Genomic DNA, 19,730 nt, shown 5'->3' on the forward strand with positions numbered 1-19,730 from the left:
TCAGCTAGCCTTTGCTCTTGATATTTAGCCCTTTCCCTTTCTTCCCTAGGTCCTTTCTACCCTTCCTGCTGAAAGTTTGTTGCTGAGCTGTGAAAGACACTGGGATTCTTGGCCTCCAGAGGAGAGGAATTCAATCCGGAGCCAGTGGCAAGGCTTGATCACTCAGAGCTTTTGTGTGATAAAGTATTGTTAAAGTATGGAAGAGATAGACAAAACTTCTGACATAGACACCAGAAGGGGGCAGGAAGAGTGCCCGCCTGCTAGCCTTTAGCAGTATGTCATATACCTATCAGCAAGCTGCTAATTAGAGAAAGGAACTGTCTCAAAACTCAGAGTGGCACCAGGCTCCTCACCCACAACATGCATTTTGAGATAACCTTGGCACAAAGTGAGTCATCCCGGGCCATAAAACGATTGACATGAATCTTGAAGAAAGGCAGGTTTCCAAGTAAGTATATAGTTTCATTAAGAGGCAGAGTAGGAGAACAGTGTATGAGTAACACATACTGGTTTGTTGAGCCCTTATCAGTTCTGAGTCTTAAGCGGAACCGACTTGAAGAAAGACGGAGTTTAGGGTAACTACATAGTTTATTAACATAGCTTAAGAAAAACATTTCCATAAGAGAAACGCATTGATTAGCTCAAGGTTTGAGAAAAGTCAAGTTCAGGTGGAATCAGGTGTCATCATGGCGACCCAGAATTTTAAAAGAAACCTTTTAATTTTGTATAGAGAAGGAAAAAAAATCTGACACTTGTAGTTTGTTTTCTCCTGCCGCTTAAGGGAGAGATAAAAAGTGTCTGATGCTTGCAGCCTATTTCCTTCACTTGGAGACCCCAGGCCTTCTTGCCTGATACCCTCTCACTGCCATCATCTTCAGATGAATAATGACATCAGCAAAGGCCAAGAACCGAACAGTGGTTATTTCATTCATGCGTACATTCATTGATTCATTTGTTTGTTTTTTCTCTGCCTGACTCAAATGCATGGTAGTAGCCCAGATGTTGGATGGGAGCCAAGAACAGATGTTTGCAGGCTATTACCCTAAACTCTTGTATTGGATATAAAAAAGGCATAAACAGTAAAGACCATAAGTTTCGATGGCATGACTTTAAATTGGGAGTCTAGAGGAAGCGTGTTTCTCACCAGTTTACATCCATGGGATTTGTTTCAATTTTATTTCTTCCTTCTCATGTGGCAGGGTGCACTTGAGATGTAAGATTCACCACTGGTGCACCCTGTGGTCACTATTGGGTTTATAAAGCCAGCATAGGGAGATCAGAGAGTTGTTTAAAACCTGAGGCCATGTTGTGACCCTGGAACCCAAGTTTAAATACTTGGATATAAGAGAAACTGAGAGCCCATGTGTTGAAGGAGGATAAAGTTACACATGCAGAGCAAGTAAACAAAAACCTAGAAAACAGACACAAAAAAGGAGGTTACAAAATCACACTGAACTCGTGTCTGAGAGCTCATAATTTTCCCACTTATACAGATTGTGCTCACAGGTACACTTGCAATTTGATCAAGTACAGTCTATACTTCAAACAGTTGTCCTAACCTGTTATTTTAGTAATGATGTTGGGTATAACTGTGGTTTCTAAACAAGAAAATTATTCCACAGTCACTTAGGGATTAAGTGGCTTAACTGGAATGAAACCATGATTGCAGGGCTAACTTTATAGTTTCTATCACCAGTTTATACGGCCAGTATAGAATCTCACTGGCCTTGAATAATCCTTTAACTTTCCAAGAGCCAAATACCTGGCTTTGGAGGAAGAGATTCTTCTTATGTGCTGGAGTTTGGACCAGGCTCTGTTGTTTGAATCCTGACTCTGCCACTCACTATCTCTATGACTGTAAGTGAGTTACAGAAACCTCTCTTTGCCTCATTTCACTCATTAGTAAAATGAGGATAATCATATGACCTACCACTGGTTGTCAGAGGGATTAAATGGACCAAGAGGAGTAAATCATTAGAACAGTGTCTGCTAAATAAGCATCAGTTTTTGCTATTGTTTTGCTGTTGTGGGTTAAGTGCATTTCCTCCTGTTTGAGCTTTTGTTGGACTGGAATGCAGCTAATTCTGCCTGCAGATGTGAAGGTCCTGACTCAGGTTCTTTCAACCTTATTTGGAGGATCCTTACAACACTAGTGTCCTTTTCCTTCCAAGTCAGAGCTCATTCCAATCTTCTCTTTTTCTTTTTCTGATTGTGCTGGGTCTTTGTTGTGTGCATGCCTTCCCTAGTTGTAATGTGCAGGCTTTTCATCGTGGTGGCTTCTCTCGCTGCGAAGCACAGGTTCTAGGCACACGTGCTTCAGGAGTTGCAGCATGCGAGCTCAGTAGTTGGGGCTCTCTGGCTCCAGGGTGCACCTTCTCTCTAGAGCTGTCGCTTTCTCCCTTCATCTTTTCCCCACTGATTCTCTCCCTGTGGTTGTGTCCTCTTCCCTGGCAATTATACCCTTGGCAGCCCTGTCTTTCAGATCTGGCTCAAGAGTTCTAATGATGAAGGGTCTTCTTTTACACTGGTGTATGGGTACTAAATCTGGAGGAGGACTTGGCAACCCACTCCAGTATTCTTGCCTGGAGAATCCCAATGGACAGAGGAGCCTGGTGGGCTACAGTCCATGGGGTCACAAAGAGTTGGACATGACTAAGCAACTAAGCACAGGATATGGGTACTAACTACCTAACGTTTTTCAATGCTAGCTTCGTGGCAGGAGAGGACACTTTAGTTCAGGATTAAAAGACTGGCCAATAGCTGTGATAATGACGCAGGTGATCAGAAAGACAGAGAGAGATGGCAGATCAAGATGCTCCAGAATCCTTGTGCAAGACAAGTCGTGTGTATCCTGTCTGCTCAACTAAAACCTGTAACCAGTTAAGCAAATTGCATGTCTAATAGATCACATATAACTAGACACCAAAAGGAAATATTTCAAATGTCTTTTGCCCACAGGACTCTGGCTCACGTCTTTTGGTGACAGGTTTTCTAAGGACAAAAATAACTCAAATGAATCCTAAATTTCACTCAGAGTTTTTATTGTTGATGTTGTAATTTTGAAATTATCGTATGTGTGTCGTAGAATAAAGGGAATAAGCAGGGAATTCCCTGGCAGTCCAGTAGTTAGGACTGTGTGCTTTCACTGACGAGAGCCTGGTTTGATCCCATCCCTGGTTGGAGAACTAAAATCCTGCAAGCTGTGTGGTATGGCCAAAAAAAAGCAAATAAACAAAACTGTTGATGATATTAGGATCCAAGTTTTTCAGTGTCTGAGAAAAGACAAAATATAGAAACAAAGAAGGTAATGGAGAAAACCCTATAATATCTAATCTAAGTTGGAAATATCAATAAGAGCACAAGGTTATATATGATTTATACATAGTCTATATAAAATATAGCATGTGTTATATACAATATAATCTGTGTGAAATTAAAAGATGCTTGCTCCTTGGAAGAAAAGCTATGACAAACCTAGACAACGTATGAAAAAGCAAAGACATCACTTTGATGCTTTTGAAATGTGGTGCTGAATAAGACTCTTGAGAGTCCCTTGGACATCAAGGTGATCAAACCAGTCCATACTAAAGGAAATCAAACCTGAATGTTCACTGGAAGGGCTGATGCTAAAGCTCCAATACTTTGGCCACCTGATACGAAGAGCCAACTCATTGGAAAGACCCTGATGCTGAGAAAAATTGAGGGCATGAGGAGAAGGGAATGACAGAGGATGAGATGGTTGGATGGCATCTTGGTGGACATGAGTTTGAGAAAACTCCAGGAGATACTGAAGGACAGGGGAGCCTGGCATGCCACAGTCCTTGGGTTGCAAAGAATTGGACTCGACTGAGGGACTGAACAATAACAACAGCAATTTATATTTACCTGTGTATAATCTATAAGTCTATTATATATCTATGTCTATATACATATATATGTGTGTGTGGAGAGAGAGACAGGGAGAGAACAAAAATTTGAGAATATGCTCTATTCAACAAAAGAGTTTAGAAACCAACATACGCCAGTAGCAATGAGCACACCTGATATTCAAGTACTGTTTTCTAAGATGCAATTTTCACTAAAAAGAACCAAGGCTCCTTAGAGAAATGATAAGTTCTAGCTTTGAAGCAGGAGAAATTTAAAGTGAGGTTAAGATTTCTTATGCCATCATAATGGAAAGAAGTTCCAAAGAGTAATAGGGGTCTTGCTAAAAGGAAACAGCTCTCACTGGACAAATTTGGGACAATATTAACCTCAAAAGAATAATGCCTGTGATTGATTATATCAATCAAAATGTCTGACTTTATAATGATACTCAAGAAAAGATGAAAAAAAGAAAAAGGGGAAATAAAACCCTATTTACTACAGTGGAGATTCTTAGGACACCAACTTCTTATTATGAAAATTAGTAATTAAAAGGAAATAATTAAGCTTACTCTGTGTTAGTCTGGGCAGGTGGGTTATGCCACAACCTCAAAATCTTAGTGGCTTGAAACAAGAGAGTTTATTTTTCATTTCCCCTCCTCGTCTATCTTGGGTTAGGCACATGTTCTGATCCACATCTTCCTCACTTAGGGATACAAAATGACAGAGACTCAATGATTTAGAATGCTATTGTGGCAGTAGAAAGGAATGTGCTAGAAAATACACCATATGTCTACTCGTATTTTCATGAGCCAAGCTTGTTATATGGTCATGTCCAAATTTAGGAGGGTAGACAAGTTCAATCCCACAATGGCAGATTGCGTAAACTTTTTAGGAAATACCTTTCTTCTTCCCTTTTCCCCAGGAACACAATAAGCGTCCTCGTTCTACTGACTTTGTGACTTGCTCCAATTGAGGCTGTGTGGGCAGAAGAGACAGCACACTGGCCCGGAGCAGTGGCTTTCCAAGGCATCTCACCCTTTGTCTCTTTAGCACTCGGGTCACCCAAGAAGAGAAGAGCAGGCCCCAGGAGCCATTGCTTCTTTTTCAGACTCCTGGTTTGAGAGACACACTGCACTGATCTGGAGCCTGGAGCAAAGCCCAGAAGAGCTACAGCTGAGCCACAGGCAAATCACAGACTCGTGAGTAAGAGGTACTCGTTGTTGTAAGTCAGTAAGATTTGGGCTTGTTTGTTGCTGAAGCAAAAGCTGACTAATCCACCCATCATATACTCAGAAGGAAGATTGAAAGTGGAATATTGGTGGCTAGCCACATTGCCTTTTAAAGTGAAGTGAGTACTCCAGATTGCCAACTAGTAAATGTTGAAGGAATGATACCACTAGACATCACTATTTTGCCATCCTGAAATAATTAATTCCAGCAGTTATTATCAATGAATTTGGAACCATTAGGTGAAAGTTTATTTGGAAATAGAATATTTGGATGAGGCTAAGTAGCATCTTGTGGGTTACTTCCTGCTTGCAGGGGGTTCGTTGTCGCTTTGGAGAGAGCTGGTGAAATCAAACTGTATGTCACTGATAGAGGACAGCTTGACATTGTGTGCTCCTTGCGTGATATGGTTTGAAGCAACAGCGCTGCCTTTGAAATATCCCTGCCTGAAATATCTTTCATCTGTATTTAATCAAGACTTTAGAGTTTCAATATACAGGGAGTACAGGAGACATAGGAGCATGTTAAATGATGTTGCAGGAGACAATGCATCAGGAATGTGGTAATTTTATAAGGTGATTGTTCTAATTTCTTCAAAATCCCCATGTCACAGGGATTAAAAAAAAACAATATGTGTGGCTGTTCTGATTTAAAAATGACAAAAGATATAAGACAAATGTAGTGCATAAACCTTGATTGGATTCTAGTTTCAAAAAAACTCACTAGTTTCAAAAAAAAAAAAAACTATAAAAGTTTCAAAAGTTTTTCTAGTTTCAAAAAAACTATAAAAGCATCTGTTGGTCAGTTTGGGAAATTTGACCATATGGCCTGATAGTTGGATGATAACAGGGTATTTTTTTTTTTATAATATTCCTAGGTGATGATAAAAGTACTGAAGCTCTGTAGAAGACATTTTTCTTATAGAAAATGTATGCTGAAGTATTTAATGGCTAAATATCAAACCCAGTTTCAAATAGCTTGACAATAAATTTATACAGATAAACAAACACCAACATAATACTTATAATTCAAGCAAATTGTTAACATTTCTTGAATATGAGTGGTGTATACAAGTGTTCATGATATTAATCTTTCAAATTTATATTGAAAACATTCTGTATAAAATGTTTCATATAAAAAACCTGAGTGGTGGAATTTGAATCTGTGCTCAAAATGTCATTCCAATCCAGAAGTCTAGCAGGATAAATGTGACATCAATTTTTCTTTTTTTTTTAATTAACTTTTATTGGTGTATAGTTGATTTATAATGTATAGGTTTCAGGTATACAGAAAAGTGAATCCAGCCTGTTTTAGATTCTGATATAGGTCATTACAGAGTATTGAGTAGACTTCCCTGTGCTATATATTAGGTTCTTATTAATTATCTATTGTATATATAGTAGTGTGTATATGTCAATCAATTTGTTTTCTTTTACTTGCTTTTGAGCCATTTTATTTCAGGCATCCTTATCCTGAATGGTTGCTCCTGACCTTCTGCATCCTCCATTTTTTTTTTTTTCCACCATGCAAAGAGCAAGCTATCAATTGATTTAGGGAAGGAGATCAATAATTACACTTTATTTGAATTATGACCCACCTGGAGAAACCATATTTTACTGGATAACTAGTGCTTCTGTTTGGAATAAACATTGCATATACAAAATTCGTGAACTTCGTGTGTTACTATTTTTCCTATAATCCCACATCTTCTGCCTCATAAGATGAGGCATATTTCTTCTTCTTTATGGCTAAATGTCTCCTTTGTTCCAGAGCACATCCTTTGCCAATGCCTTTGTAATCCTGATCTGATCTGTTTATTCTGACTCTTTCATGCAACTTCTTTTGACACTTGGCCTTCAGCCTAACACACACACACACACACACACATCTGTCACCTACATATAAAGCATATTTTTCTGCTATCTACTAAGCCTCCTGAGATGTATTGATCTATTTCTGTTCTTCCCTTGACTGCAAAATTTCTAACTACCGTCTATCCAAGCTATTGCCATTTCTAGCTTTTTATTCATTATTCTCAATCATTTCTGAAGCAACTCTTGCTGAAGTCACGCACAAAAAGCAACTTGAGAGTGGAACCCAATTTTTCAATTGTCTGTACTCATCTGTATTTCTCTCTCTACAATTTCTTAAAAAAAAAATACCTCTTCCATCTAAAGTTTGTTTGTTTGTTTGTTTTTCCTGCGATGTCCAAGGGATGTAACAACAGTTTCAGAAGCACACCTAGTACCAAGTGGCTCTGGAAGGCCTGAGGTCCACAGGCCTTTTCTAAGCAGGATCGGTCACTTCACCAGATTCTTTCCTATCAAATCCAAGGCCACAGGGGTTCTATGAACTCAGGCCACTGTCTTCTTCCAGCCTCAGTTTTCCTCTCTCCACTTTAAACCATTTGGGCTCATGTGTGTTTTTCCTTTATGGCCTTTCTGTTGCCTCAAACCTGGGCTCCTTAGCGTAGTTCTTCATACTGACTATTTGGAATGTTTTCTTAGCTTTGATTTGCATTTATCTGGCTATCCTGTCTTTTAGGTCTCTCTGTTTCAGATTCATGCATAACATCCTGAAATCCACAGTTTTACCCTGCCGCTGCATTTAGGTTCCAAGAATATCGTGGGGCCGAGTATAATGGACACCCACCTTTTTGACTCAAAAGACATGAATTAGAACAGACTCTGGGAGATAGCAAAGGACAGAGGAGCCTGGTGTGCTGCAATCCATGGGGTCACAAACTTAGTTGGACACGACTTAGCAACTGAACAACAACAGCCTTTCTATAGAAGGAGATCATGCACAATAGCAGTTTTGCCTAATGTAGTTCTTTGGGCTACTGTGCCTGGTTGGTGACTCTGTAGCCAATTCAAAGGTCAAGGGTAGGGTTGCTTATCTTGTGCCTACAGACCTGACTTCTACAATCCTAAGAAGAAGACATGGCTTCTAATTCAGCTTTGACTATCAATAAAGATACAGGCACTGACATTTTGATGACTGGCGTTTCTGTTATCCTGCCTGAAAGAGGAGACTGAAAAGTGTTATACCACTGCACGAGAAACTGGAGAGCAAACTATGCAGGATCCCTGGCCGCCTCATCTGGACTTCATGAAGGCACTTTCCCAGTCATACATGCTCCACAACCATTCTCGGGATCGACTGGAAGAGAATGATCAGGCATGTGGTATTATAGTGAGTTAGGTCTACTCTTCTAAGATTTGGTATGAAGTTGTACCCTCTTCTAGGGAGATATGAATAAACAATCTCAGGAGTCATGCAGGTCAAGTAGGCTAATGTGAACTGGTGAAGATCATTTTTGTCATACTCCTGGACATATAATAATGCTCAAGGCCATACCTCCCGGACAGCTTCCCCTGGTACCCTAGCAGGGATGAGTCCAGAGGAAGGGAATAGAGTCAATGAAAGTTGTGGGGGTTGGGGTGGAGAAGGAATTTCCCTTTAATACTCATCAAATAGTAGCTTCATCCCTAGAGTCTGTGTCCCTGGAGATCTGGTAGCTCCGTAAAGCACATCCCAGATAAGAAACACTCTGTTCTTAAGAAGGAATGAGATAAATGGTCAGGTTCAGGTCTACGCATCTTTTCTTTCAATGTTCTCAAGACCATAGCTTTGGATACTAGTTGGTAATTATAGATCCCACATAAATTGGGATTTCAAGCTATTGGAAATACTTTCTATATCCATCCTGTTCATTGGGGGCAGCCACCTACTGAGCCCATTCACACACTACAGGGTCCATTCTTATGAGATCATACCTGTAGCACTCCGTGTGGATGAATTTTCATCTATCATATAGCTTCCTTCTGAACTTTGACTTCCTGGCTAAAATCCTATGCCAAGTTCATCTCCTAGCACTCCATGCTTTGGCGCCTCACCAAATTCACTCTCACCAGTATTGCCTCCTGTCACAGTCAGCCGCCCTTCTTGTTTTATAGGTATCTGGGTATTAACAAGTCATATTATGAATCAAGGGCGAGGTCTTCTCACAACAGGATGTAGACGTACCCTCACTTTAGATCGTGGCTGTGCCTTTGCTTATGTGCACTGTTTATTCTTGGAACCAGACGAAGGGCTCTTCTGGGATTATATAGATAAGAGTGTTTAATCTTAACATAGGTTTGCAAGCCTCAATTAATCCTACTGGGGTTGCTGTGCTCCTCATGAGGAAGAAGGATGGGAATTCAAACCGTGACAGTGTTGCTCTAGCCTTATATGATGACGACATGTGCCCACTGTCCATTTTCACCCATTGGATTTTTACAGCTGTGAGGCTGGAGTAGTCATGAAGCTCAGTCTTGTGGAGGAAAACAACCAATCTAAAGCGGGATAATGGCATAGGTAAAGTCTTCCAGACACTCTTAGGGACACAGAAATATTAAGTAATGTGCTTCTTTTCAGGACGGAACTTCATATCTGAGTAGCTAATCAGTGTGACTCTTCATAATCCAGTGGATTGAGTGACTGCTATTCAGAAGATCTATCAAACACTCCTCACACTGTACCTCACTTACCCAGGCCTTGGTCTGTTTGAGGCTGGGCCAACTAGCGCAGCACACACTCCGTAAGAGCTTGGAGGCCTCACTTCTGGGTGTTATGTTCTCCAAACAGGTTTATCTCCATAATGTAAGATGATATATCTTCTGTATTTAATGGTAAGCCCTCAAGACTAAGGAGTATAACTCCTTTGGGAGTTCGAAGGCACTCCTAGAAGATCAAATCCCTTTAATCACTTCATTGTCCATTCTCCAATTTCCTTAAGAAAGGTCAGGTTTACCTGAAACTTGGCTGCAGCTGCTGTCCATGCTCAGTTTTGTCCAATTCTTTGTGACCCCGTGGACTGTAACTCACCAGGCTCCTCTGTCCATGAAATTCTTCAGGCGAGAACACTGGAGTGGGTTGCCATTTTTTCCTCCAGGGAAACTTGGCTACACACCAACTTTTCTTTTCTTTTTTTTCAGGAAATCTTCCTTCTCAAATCTTAGCTTAATTCAGTACATCATGTCCTCTCTAATTCTTAAAGACAGATATCACACTAGTAAAGCGGCTAGATTTACATTTATCTCTTTCAAGATAATGCCGCTGGGAGACCGCTACCCTCAACTTACTTGTTCATCTGGTTTTGCCAGGGTTGTCTGCTCAGGGATGGGAAAATAACTGCTCACTTTTAAATTTGCATAGAGACTTTCACCTTGAGGGGTCCGAATTCATAACCCTGAGGCATGATCACTATAGTGGCCAAGAAAAGCTCAGTTCCTACCAGATGTGATGTTATTTTTTTTAAATAGGGATTTGAATTCCAGATAATGTACATACTATGTGACCCAAATGTTCAGATCCATAGTGCTATGACAATGCAAGTACTGTACTCAATGTCTAGCGGCATAACCAGCTTATATAATAACATAACCTCATTGTATTCATTAGATTAATTGTATTCATTAGAGTTAATAGAATTCACTGAAAAGCAATGTTAAAATATGCCTAGGTCATGGGACTTCTTCCCTGGTGGTCCGGCGGCTTAGACTCTGTACTCCCAGTGCAGGGGGTCAGGATTAGATCCCTGGTCAGGGTACTAGATTCCACATGCTGCAACTAAGAATTCATGTGCCACAACTAAAAAAGATCCCACAGGTTGCAAATAAGACCTGGTGCAGCCAAATAAATTAAATAAATTTAAAAAAAATCTAGTTTAGCACTCTCTAAAAGAACCATAAGTACCTCCAAGAAATTTCTGAAGAACAGAGAGGTCACTATAGCAGTTTAGTTACTTACATTTTTAAAAATGACTACATGACAAAAAATGGCTATATGCAAATACTATAGCAGTTCAGCTACTTAAAAACGTGTTTGAGCACACAGATGCTCAACAAACATATTTTGAATGAAAGCATAGATAAATGAATACGTAAAAGCTGATTTGTAGGTCTTCTGCTTCTGCTGGGTGTCAGCCTGGTGACCACCCCCTCCCAATGCTAATTTCCTATCCTTCATGTGGTCTGTCAGATCTTCTTGTACCTTATATCTGAGCTGACACTGTGTTAGACATCATTGCACGAAAGCTCCACTATTGGTGTTGGGAGTGGTCCTAGGGGAACCACTAGTAATAATAAAGATATTACTACTTTATTTGCTACCAGCCCTGGAGCTGAGAGATTATCTAGATTCCATAGTAGACCTGCCCATGCCTGTTCCAAGAGCCTCAGTGGGGTACTAATATGATTGTGCTTCTACTAATATCTCTTCCAGTCACTTCCACTGCCCTGCTTCTCTGGCAGGATTTATCTGCTCATTCACCTCTCTACTTGGCAGTTTGGTTAAAACTGCAACCTGAACCTCACCCAAGGCTATAGGAATTTATTGGGCCACCTGGCAGACGGTTAGACAGGAATGGTCTGAGTAATGGTTTTCAAAATTTATTGTACATCAGAGTCACCCTGGAGAGCTTGTTCAGACACAGCCTGCTTGTGCCACCCTTTAGAGTTTCAGGTTTATTTGATCTGGCTTGAGGCCCAAGGATTTGCATTTCTAACAGGTTTCCAGGTGATGTAGATGTTGCCAGTCCAGGGGCCGCACTTGGAGACTCACTCCTCCAGGTGTGAATTCCTTGAAATCAGGAAACAAAGGAAGACCTCTTTGCTTTCATTTCCCTCTACCTAAAATATCTTTGGCTGATTTCTCAAATGGATAGAAAAACTATTCAGATTTGGCTGAAGAAGGAAAGAGAAAGCTAAGAATTTTGATGGGAGGAGCCTTAAAATCCTGTCACCATTGTGCCTTTTCTTTCCAGGGGCTTAGCACCCAGGTGACAGCAAGGGCCACTCCAGTTTCTAAGTGAAAGTAGACAGGGGCACTTTTCCTTGTTACCTTTCAAATCTTCTTCTTATCATGTTAATACATGAAGAGATTTACTTGCTGTATCTTTCTACCCTAAGAAGACTAGCAGTCATCCCTGAAACTTCGACTTAGGACTAGTTTGCTTTGGAACTAGATTCCAATGAGGTAAGTCTTGTGTTAATTCTTCTTGAAAAAGCTTGGGTAGAACCATTTGCTCATCGAAAAACTAGAAAGGAACAATGGTTGTGGGTTTCTGTGGTGGGAAAAGCGGTGGTATGACTATATTCCAGAAAAGGAAAATCTGTGGGTAGTTTGATTCTAAACCTCCAGTTGACTGAGGGAACAGAAGTTAGCTTTTATTTCACCACAACTGAGATTTTAACAAAAGGAAATGCATTTGGCTGTGGCAGGAATTAGAATATATTGTGCAGGAGGTTGACCCAGACTGAGTCTAAAAGGAATTCTGATTTTCTGGGTGTGTTGGTCTGCAGGTGTCTTATTGATGTGAGTTTATTTTTAGAGGCTTTTGATTTCTGGCCAAAGGAGGGAGAAACTTTAGGGCTGGGGATCTGTTTCTAAGAAAAAGACAAGAACAATGGCATGACAAAGCGCCGATGATGTAATATTAGGTTAAAAACATCAGAATACAGAACTGTATTATATATTATTCTTCAAGTTAAAAAAAATACCTAGGAGATAAACGCTTCATAGATTCAGAAGGGCAAGAAGTATAGATTTTAAACTTTTTTCTATTGCATATTTTAATTTCTATTTCTTGTAGTATTACATGACAGCATATTTGTTTCTGTTTACTTAAGATTGAACCCCTCTCCCCCCACATTCACAGCTAGATTCTTTGAGTTTGAGGAATAAATTATATTCATGTGACAACTATTCTTTAAAATAGGTTGAGACATCTTTTATAGCCTTATTAAATACATAGTAAACATTTCTAAATGTCCCATCAGATGAAAATTGTTAATTGTGTTATTCAGCACTGCTATATTTTTGCTGAATTGTTTTGACTTCTTGAATCATAATTTATTGAAAAAAACATGTGCTATAATCTCCCACCATCATAGTGATTTGTCAGTTTATTTCTGCAGGTCTTTTGACTTTTGTTTATATCTACTGAGTCTACCTATTTAATAGAGTGTGTACATGTTTAGAATTGTTATGTTGCTTTAGTTACTTTAATCTTTAATCATTGTATAGAAACTCTGTCTTTAATGATGTTATTTGTCTTAAAGTCTTCTTTGACCGATTTTAATTTATCTATACTGGCTGTCTCCGCATTTGACTGACGTATCACTTCTCATTCTTTTCAACTTTTCATTATTTTCATGCTGTAGGTGTGTCTTTTGTAAGAAGCACAGAAGTTGGATTGTGTTGTCGTCCAACCTGATATTCTCTTTTAACTGACAAGTTTGATTTACATGTATTGAGATAATTGATATATTTGGATTTGGTGTGATTAATTTTATTTTCATATTATACTTCTTTTGTTTGCTTTCTCCTTTTTAAACATCTTTTTTTAAGGATGAATATTTATATATTTCCCTTGCTTTTTAAAAAATGTATTTATTTTCAATTGAAAGATAATTGCTTTGCAGTATTGCATTGTTCTCTTGCTTCTTGTTTCATAAGTCCTATGTCATTAATTCTGTGAGGACAAGTCATTTTCTTAGAGTCCAGGTAAATTGCTACCAGATGTTTTCTCACTCCTTTTAAGAAATGGAGGTGAAATTCACATAACATAAAATTAGCCAGTTTAAAGTGAACAATTCTGTGGTTTCTACAATGTTCATAATTTATATGCAAGCACAACCCTATCTAGTTCCAAAATATAACAAGGTCTCTTTTGCTTTGCTCTGTAAGACGTTTTATTAGACCTCAGGCCAGGTTGTTTTACTTTTCTTGTAAGAAAGAGTTCTTTCTATATGCCTCCTGTGCTGTGCTGTGCTTACTCTCTCTCTTGTGTCCAAATCTTTGTGATTCCATGGACTGCAGCCTGCCAAGCTCCTCTGTCCATGGAATTCTCCCTGAAAGAAAACTGGAGTGGGTTACCATGCCCTCCTCCAGAGGATCTTTCTGACGCAGGGATCGAACCCACGTCTCCTGCATTGCTGGTGGATTCTTTACCACTGAGCCACCAGGTAAGCATCTATACACCTTCAGTTCAGTTCAGTTCAGTCGCCCAGTTGTGTCCGACTCTTTGTGACCCCATGAACCGCAGCACTCCAGGCCTCCCTGTCCATCACCAACTCCCAGAGTTTACCCAAACTCATGTCCATTGAGTCGGTGATGCCATCCAACCATCTCATCCTCTGTCATCCCCTTCTTCTCCTGCCTTCAATCTTTCCCAGCATCAAGGTCTTTTCAAATGAGTCAGCTCTTTGCATCAGGTGGCCAAAGTATTGGTTTCAGCGTCAACATCAGTCCTCCCAATGAACACCCAGGACTAATCTCCTTTAGGATGGACTGGTTGGATCTCCTTGCAGTCCAAGGGACTCTCAAGAGTCTTCTCCAACACCACACTTCAAAAGCATCAATTCTTCAGTGCTCAGCTTTCTTTGTAGTCCAACTCTCACATCCATACATGACCACTGGAAAAACCATAGCCTTGACTAGACGGACCTTTGTTGGCAAAATAATGTCTCTGCTTTTTAATATGCTGTCTAGGTTGGTCATAACTTTTCTTCCAAGGAATAAGCGTCTTTTGATTTCATGGCTGCAATCACCATCTGCAGTGATTTTGGAGCCCCCAAAATAAAGTCAGCCACTGTTTCCACTGTTTCCCCATCTATTTGCCATGAAATGATGGGACCAGATGCCATGATCTTAGTTTTCTGAATGTTGAGCTTTAAGCCAACTTTTTCACTCTCCTCTTTCACTTTCATCAAGAGGCTCTTTAGTTCTTCTTCACTTTCTGCCATAAGGGTGGTGTCATCTGCATATCTGAGGTTATTTATATACACCTTCAACACCTTCCAAAGCATATGTGGACTGCCCTCAGCCTCATTCTCTGTCCACTCTGCTATTAGAATGATCATTAGATCTGATTAGACTGATAATCTGTTAGACTGATGATTATTCTAATAGCAGAGTGGAAGGGAATGAGGCTGCAGGCAGTCCACATCTGCTTTGGAAGATGCTAAAGGTGTATAGAGGCTTACCTGGTGGCTCAGAGGTAAAGAATCCACCATCAATGCAGGAGACATAGGTTCGATCCCTGAGTCAGAAAGATCCTCTGGAGGAGGGCATAGTAACCCACTCCAGTTTTCTTGCAGGGAGAATCCCATGGACAGAGGAGCCTGGCAGGCTGCAGTCCATTGTGTGGCTTCTTCTAATTGATTGGGCTTCTCTTGTGGCTCAGCTGGTAAAGAATCTGCCTGCAATGTGGGAGACCTGGGTTCAATCCCTGAGCTGGGAAGATCCCCTGGAGAAGGGAAAGGCTACCCACTCCAATATTCTGGCCTTTAGTCCATGGGGTAGCAATGAGTCGGACATGACTGAGCAACTTTCACTTTCACTTCTAATTGATCTGAATCTTGTTCTACTGTTTATTTTATTCATTTATGTTTTATTTTTTATTAATTCAGATATAGTTGACATATAACATTATATTAATTGCTGGTGTACTGACTATTTATTATAGATACTGAATACTGGATTACAAGCAAGCCCCAATCCCTAGTAAGGATTGTGTACTAGAGCTCTACCTGACTCTACCCCACCTACACAGCATGTTATAATGAGAATGTAAAATTCCATGGACCACTAATGGAATGGAATGTTGCCAGGATCCAACACCCCTACCCTCACCCCAAATTTTCCTTGATGTTTTCTAGATGTTGTAATTCCTGAATATATCAAAAGAAAGAGGATGAGAACAGATAACATTTTGGCCACTAAAATATCAAAATGCATGCAGAGAAGGGTTTAATCTCAGTTTTCTACCTGGCACAGACTCAATTTCTCTAATTCAGAGGGGCAGCATTACAGAAGGGATAAAGTGTCTCCACACTTTTTGGTTTTAGGTGGACAGATTTTGGGTAGCAAGGTATATTAAGGCTACTGATTGCACTTACCAAGCAATTACCATCAGCTTCTCATATTATTCTAATAGGTTTTCTGATGGTGGTGTAAGATTTTTCTTTTTTCTTTGCAAATCTTCACATCTATCTTTGTCTTCATGGCTAATTTGCTGGAAAGTCAGAAACATCTGCTTTGGAAAATCTTCACAGTTTTTTTTTTTTTTTAATGACATTTTGAGGTTCATAGGCCCTCATAGACCAAGGGCAGAGGAATAAGGCCTGAGAGAACATAGAATTTGAGTCTTTTGTGCATAAATGGCACCTCCCAATCTGGTGACACTTCAGATTCTGGTTTTCAGAGTTCTCATCGAATAAGATATTATAAAAGGACTCCTGAAGCAAGTTTTATGTGGAAGCAGGGCCATGGTCTTTGTCTCAGCCACACTCAGAGATCAGGGAAGAGGCTGAAGGGAAACCCCCCTCGCTGCCTCAGCCTTGTCCTGTGAGCTGGTTACAGACAACTCTCTCCCATGGCTTCACAAAGACACCTGCCCTCGAGACACCTTGAGGTCCTGAAATTCTGTCTCCTTCATACCTTCTCTAATATGATTTCCTTCCTTGTTCTTCATGGGGGAATTTAGAGCAGCAGATTTGACTGACTTTCCTGGGTCTGCTTTGAGGCAAGTTGGTATAGCACTGACTTTGATAAAACATAACAAACAAAAAAGTTGGTAAAACGTAACTCACATGACCTGAGTTTAATGTCTGCTTCATCATTTAGAAGCTCAATCATTTTCTTTACTTCATTTGTTTTTCACTGATGTTATCACTACTTGACACATATTTTTATTTGTTTCTCCCACTAGTGTATAAACCCAATTTTGGCATGGAATTTTTCTTTGAACTGTATCTCTACTGTTTCGTATACAGGCTAGCACATTGTCATTAATATTTATTGCATTAGGCTTGTTTCCTTTTTTTTTCTTTTGCAATCCTAAGTAACTCTGAAATGAGCATCTTCAAGTTTTCATCATATGTAACTCTGATGTGGAATCTTTTTTTGAATTATTTCACAAGATACATCACAAGTGCAATTGTTAAGTCAAAGTCATAACTATTTTTTGACTCAATATGTATTAGCAAATTGCTTTATAGGATGTCCTGCAAGTTATCAGAGTTTCCATAAATAAATGTTACTCATTTAATAGGCATAGAATGGTAGAAATTAGTTTTAATTTCTTCGATAAAGTTTCTATACTTCCTATAATGTGCCCTAGTCTGTCACAGGAGAAGAATCGTGTCACTTCCATTTTTCTATGCTTGACTAAGAAGCACGAGGCATCATCAAGCTTCTCTGGTGGCTCAGACGGTAAAATCGTCTGCTTGCAATGCTGGAGACCTGGGTTCAATCTCTGGGTTGGGAAGATCCCCTGAAGAAGGAAACGGCAAACCACTCCAGTACTCTTGCCTGGAAAATTCCATGGATGGAGGAACCTCATAATACCATCCATGGGGTCACAAAGAGTTGGACACGACTGAGCGACTTTGCTTTCTCTAGGTATCATGAGTATATTGAGAAGATATTTAGCTATTAAAGAAAAACTGTGGCATCTGGTTAAAAGGAAAAAAACAAAGCAAACAGGGCCTTATTTATGCCATTTCTCATTTTTTCTGTTATCTTTCATGTATCTCATCTTTTTCTTGAAGTCTGGGTGAGATTACAGTCACTCAAGTCTGAATATGAAGAAATTTTGATGATTTTTCTTTTCACCCTCTGTTTTGCCAAAAGTTTTCACTTTTGTCTCAGGTTCAAAGGATTTGTTAACAAAATAAGCCACTTGTTATATACAAATAAATAATATAGATACTTACTAGAGAATTATCTGCTTACTTTCAACATACTAACATTAAAAGAAAAGAAAAATAGAAAGAGCAGAGAATACATCACCAAATTGGGTTTTGACCAACATCCAGACTCAATCAGCGCTGGGAAGTCCCGCGTCACAGCTCAGCTGGAGCCCCAGTTGGGAGAGGGTCTCAGGCGGCACGTCTGCTCCATGGGTGAGACTTCAAAGACTGAAGTTCAGGGTTCCCGTTTATAATCCCAGGACAGAAGCAAACTGATATCATCATCAATCTGTGACCAAATTGCAAGCCTGCTTTCATGTTAATGCTGTTTGTTTTGTCTTATAAAACTTGGAATGTTGCTAAGTGCAGGGCTTGGTTGGCCAGGCCCCCTTCAGGGGCTCAAGAATCTCAAGATTCCTCTCCCATCTTATCTAAGGTGTGGCAAGTCCTGCACTCTCAGCAGGTGGGTTAGAAGCAAGGTCAGAGGTCTGCTCTGCTTTGTCTCTGAGGCTTAAACAAGACTATTTATTTAATTTCTGTAGCACCCTCAAATCCTGCTTCTCTTCAGGTCCCTAACCACTTCCAGAGGATTTAACATTTTCTGGGAAGAAAAGGGTTAGGGAGGTTTCTAGAGAAGATACAAGAACTTGACTGAGGACCAGACATTCGGAAGTAAAGCAGTTACTGCACACAGTTATTGCATGTCTGCATGTATGGGTGGGGTGGGGATGCTGGTAGGAAGCTAGGTTGAAGGGAACCTCTGGCAGTTTTGTGTGACACAGGAGGATAACGAAACACGGTGTTATATCCCATCCTTTGTATCACTCTTTTCCCTATCTGCTCCATTTCCTGTATTCATTTCTTTAATCTCATGTTCACCTTGATGTGGGAGTGTGGGGGGAGGGTTAGGAAATAATCTTGTTGAAAGATAGGTATGTGTTTACAAGCTCATTTATCCATGAAAATACCTTATGATATTAAAGAAAACCTTTTGAAATGGGTTTTTTTTTTTTTTTAAGGGAGGTAATTTATGTGGCTAGTTTACTAATTTTCAAGAGATGTGATTAGCATCTTTATCTGTGTACATTTTTTGTAAAAAATTAATACTGCCTATTAGAAATGGTCAGGATACAACGGGAGAGTGTGGTCAACTTTGCTATTGGTTGGCACAGACTATATTAAAGTAACAATGATCCCATGAGAAAGAAGCTTATTTTTTTTTTTTTTTTGAATATTCAATTGAAAGACACAGAGACTTGAATGAACAAAAAGTGAAAAAACATCAACTTAAACAGACATTTAATCCAAAGCTTTATTTTTATGTCTGCTAGTCAACCACCCAGGGCTGGTGTAGCAGCTTTGCAAAGCCATGTGGGACTTAGGACGTGTGTTTTTTTCTACTTAGTCACATGTGGAGTGTGCCTGTCACCTTATGGCCACTAAATGGCTCTTTCAATTCCACGTTACTGTCCTATTTGAAGCAGTAGAAGAGGATGGGCAAAGAAGGGCATGAGTGTGCCTCCCCTCCCACTTGTTCACAAGCTCTGCTGTGAGGTCCTCCCCACAACTTTTGCTTCATAAATACTGTGTCACATGGCTCTCCTTATGCATTGGGGAGGCTGGGGAAGGTGGGAGCTGTGGATGTTTTTCTCTCTCTGCTTGCTTGTAAACTGGGCACAGTTGAGAGCACATGGGATGCTTTTAGAAAGAGGGAGTGAAGATTTAATACTGAGCAACATTCAGTAATGGGCTTCCCAGGTGGTGCTAGTGGTAAAGAATCCATCTGTCAATGCAGGAGATGCAGGTTTGATCCCTGGTTTGGGAAGGTCCCCTGGAGGAGGGTATGGCAACCTGCTCCAATATTCTCACCAGGAAAACCCCATGGACAGTGGA

General features: G+C 40.0%; 1 long non-coding RNA gene across 2 annotated transcripts in view; it reads left to right on the forward strand.

Moving 5' to 3' along the window:
• LOC133040564 (uncharacterized) overlaps nt 1-6,613 on the forward strand; it is a 74,770-nt gene extending 68,157 nt beyond the window's left edge. Inside the window, exons 2-3 of one of the 2 annotated variants that reach the window (XR_009689001.1) lie at nt 50-448; nt 4,790-6,613. This is a non-coding gene — a long non-coding RNA (uncharacterized LOC133040564). The remainder of the gene's footprint in view (nt 1-49; nt 449-4,789) is intronic. The other variant, XR_009689002.1, reaches the window with a different exon arrangement.
• Nucleotides 6,614-19,730: the final 13,117 nt, after the last annotated feature.

This window comes from Dama dama, chromosome 20 (genome assembly GCF_033118175.1).
Source record: "Dama dama isolate Ldn47 chromosome 20, ASM3311817v1, whole genome shotgun sequence".
NCBI classification, from domain to species: Eukaryota; Metazoa; Chordata; class Mammalia; order Artiodactyla; family Cervidae; genus Dama; species Dama dama.